Genomic DNA, 3569 nt, shown 5'->3' on the forward strand with positions numbered 1-3569 from the left:
AGTAATATTAAGTTTGTTGAGTTTAGTAAACTTCGGTGAAATTAGAATACCAAAGAAAAAATAACACTTAAAGAATTATTGCAGCCGTCGAATATATCAGACAGTATGCTACTGAGGGGAGCTAACATAAGAGTTATGAGTTATAAGATATAATCTAAGTCGTAACATTGCTGTATGGAGCTGCAGATTTGGTTGCAGGTTAACATAGCTGGACTGGCCATCGGGCATATGCCCGGTGACTTATTTATTTATTTTTTTGTAATGGCATGAGGTGGTGGATTGGCCAGATGCAGGTCGATGTGTAAAAATAACTCAGTTGTTTGGTGGGGCTTCCACAGAGGCCAGCAGGTGGATGAGGGAAGGGGAGGCAGGAGCAGAGACCCGAGGCAGCCGCCAGTCCGAGTGTCAGGTGAACTGAACTTCATGTAAGAAGTTATGACCTGCAGTCTATCTGGGTCAAATATAAACCAAGTTTAGGTGCAGTTTATTTTCGTTGTGCTGACTTTTTACCCTCAGTTGCAATAACTCGTACTGCGTTCTAGCCAGCTTGACAGAGTTTTTAATACAGCTGGGTGGGTGCTATGATGTTACTGATCCATCCATTCGCTTCCGCTTATCCTTTTCAGGGTCGCGGGAGCCTATCCCAGCTGTCATAGGGCGAAAGGCGGGGTACACCCTGGACAGGTCGCCAGTCTGTCACAGAGCCAACACATAGGGACAGACAACCATTCACACTCACATTCACACCTAGTGACAATTTGGATTATTCAATTAACCTATCCCCACAAGTTGCATGTCTTTGGACGGTGGGAGGAAGCCGGAGTACCCGAGAGAACCCACGCAAACACGGGGAGAACATGCAAACTCCACACAGAAAGACCCCGGCCTGATGGTGGAATTGAACTCAGGACCTTCTTGCTGCGCGGCAACAGTGCTAACCACTGTGCCACCGTGCTGATGTTACAGATAGTGAACTTTATTTTATTCATAAGGTTAGTTAGTAGAGTTGCCAACGGCTCCTTAAAAAATGGAATGGTCCCTCATTCAGAGAAAATATTACACGTTTCATATTGAGCTGAGAAGAGACGCAGTTTGTCCCGAACTTTCGCTATAATGAAAAAAAGACACAAAGCTGGAGTTATTCTATCGTTATGCTGCACAGCTGCCTCTTCTTCTCTCATTCTCTCCCCCTGCCTCTCCTGTTGCTACTTCAATCATGAAACTGATCAATGATCAGCTGATCGGCTTTTCTCTCTTGTTTGTTTATCGCCCACTTTGCACCAGAAACAGGAAACCAGCAGATGTTGCGCTAAACAACAGCAGCACGTTTAAGCTTGATCAGCTGTTGTTAGAATGTATTTAATATTAATTTCTACTATCAGCTGATGTTTGCTGGAGCCACAGCTGTAAAGCTGCTGGTCATGATGTCGGTTTGGATATGTGGTGAGAGGGAAACATGAAGATGAAACCAGGAGATGTCCTTACTGAATCATCAGAGCTGTGATGGAGAAACAGGTTTACCTTTTAGGTGACATGAACGAGTTGAAGGGAAGTTATGAGCTGTTTCTGAGAGACTAATAACACCAGGAGCCTTTTTTATGTAGCTGACAGCTGGTAACTGTGCAGGAAAGTTTTACCAGGGGGCCAGGTAGGGCATTAACAGGGAGAGGGGGGCACAAAGAAATACTTTTCTTTCTTACTCTCATTTAAAATATCTAGCTTTTATTAAATAATTATCTAAATCTTACAACCAAAGTTTTTATCTGATGTAAAATGTATAGAAATCATACATATACCAACAAGACAGTGTACATCACTGTCACAACAGGGTTTGTTTTCATTCAGTCTTTATGGCTTTAATACCTGGTGGGCCGGTCTGTAGTCAAAATGCCCGATTTTCTGTCCCAGTCCAGCCCTGCAGGTTAATACTGGTAGTGTCACCATGCCAGCTGACTGGATTTCATCATCAGCCAGTGTTGTTCTTGATCAATATTACCAAAGTTTACCATAAGGCAGCATAGAAAGTATTTACTTGCTTTCAGGTTTTATTCAAATGTTAGTCTTTTCAGTTGTTTCCCCACTTTTTTCCTGTTTCAAAATCAAACACCAGTTTGTGAGAAGATTATCTTCTTTTTTTAATAGGCACAAAGTTTTGCATTGGCATTGGCTAATTTGTCAATTGTATGTTACAAATGTTCGTATTTTAATATTCAAAAATGTTTTTGTCCAAAACATATGTGCACTATATGTCAGTAAAAATACTATGCAAATATTGCTCTCCTTGAATGCTGAGTAAACACTGACAAAGCACTGATTGTATCTCTTGTACTTTATCAACGCAGTATCTAAAAACTTTGCACCATAGTGGTTAAAATCTCATTCTAATAAGAGTTAAAAGCGCATTCAGTTATTAGGTTTACAGGGTTATTGGATTATGGTTAACGGTTGGTAGAAATTTTTTTTAAACATTATCTGCCAATTACATCTGCCACCCTTCTCCAAATCTGTGCCCCTACCTGGCCCCCCCAACAAAAATTTTCTAGACACGCCACTGGTTCCTTCATGTAATGATCTGCTAGAGGGTGTGGGGGGGTCACAGCCCCCGTCCTCCAGGGCATGAAGCAGGTATGGAGGAGATCAAAACTCCAGACATCCAGAGGCCCCCAGAACACAGGAGACCAAGGAAGACCAACAGAGGGGCAGCCGCGCCACTGTCCTAGAAAGAACTGAGGAGAGTCCCAGATGAGGGCTCACTCAGCAGCCGCGGAGCAGAAGCCAGGGGGAGTTGCAGTGACGCGCCCGTGAGCTCCGCCGGCAGCCAGCCGTGCCTGAGTGACCGAGCCCCAGGCCGAGAGGCCGGGGGCACCCCACCTCCGAAGTGGCCCGAGCGAGCCCCAGGCTCCAGGCCCCGATAAGCGGCCGCCAAGGAGTTTGAAAATTTGAAAACATTTAAAAGCACAGTAACACCTGAAACCAGATGCAGTACTTTTTTCTCAGTCCACTAGGGTGCAGACCAGAGGCGGAGCCAGACATTTGAAACACCCGGGGCTTAGCCCAAAGAGTAGTATGCATGTGGGATTTTTTTTTTTTTTTTTTTTGGGGGGGGGGGGGGGGGGGGGGTGTAGAAATGACTGAAAGATTAATAGGCTCTGTTCAAAAAAGAATGACTTCATATAGGGAAAAATATATATCACATGTGCAGGACACCTTAAACTAGTTTTTTAATTAAGCAGCAAGGCAGAACAAGGTCAGGGCTGTATCAAGACACGAGGACTAAACCCCAATTCAACCAGACCCAGAACTGATCCAGAATTAAAACAGGACTACAACAGTTCAAAATCAGGACTACTGAAGACTTAACCAAGACAGAACCAGAATCAGAACTAGATGATAGCACTAAAAATCATCATAGACCTGCACTACACTTATTTTTTTAATTCTACCAAAGTCCACTATTTAGATTGAGAAAAGTTTATATAATTATTTAGCCTTGTTGTGCAAACAAGCCTGCAGAACTTAATAAATACAGAATTTGAAAAATAACAAACCTAAAAAGAAACACTAGGTAC

This window comes from Rhamphochromis longiceps, linkage group LG18 (assembly GCF_057381845.1).
Source record: "Rhamphochromis longiceps isolate RC_006_pf linkage group LG18, R_longiceps_female_GT1.1, whole genome shotgun sequence".
NCBI lineage: Eukaryota > Metazoa > Chordata > Actinopteri > Cichliformes > Cichlidae > Rhamphochromis > Rhamphochromis longiceps.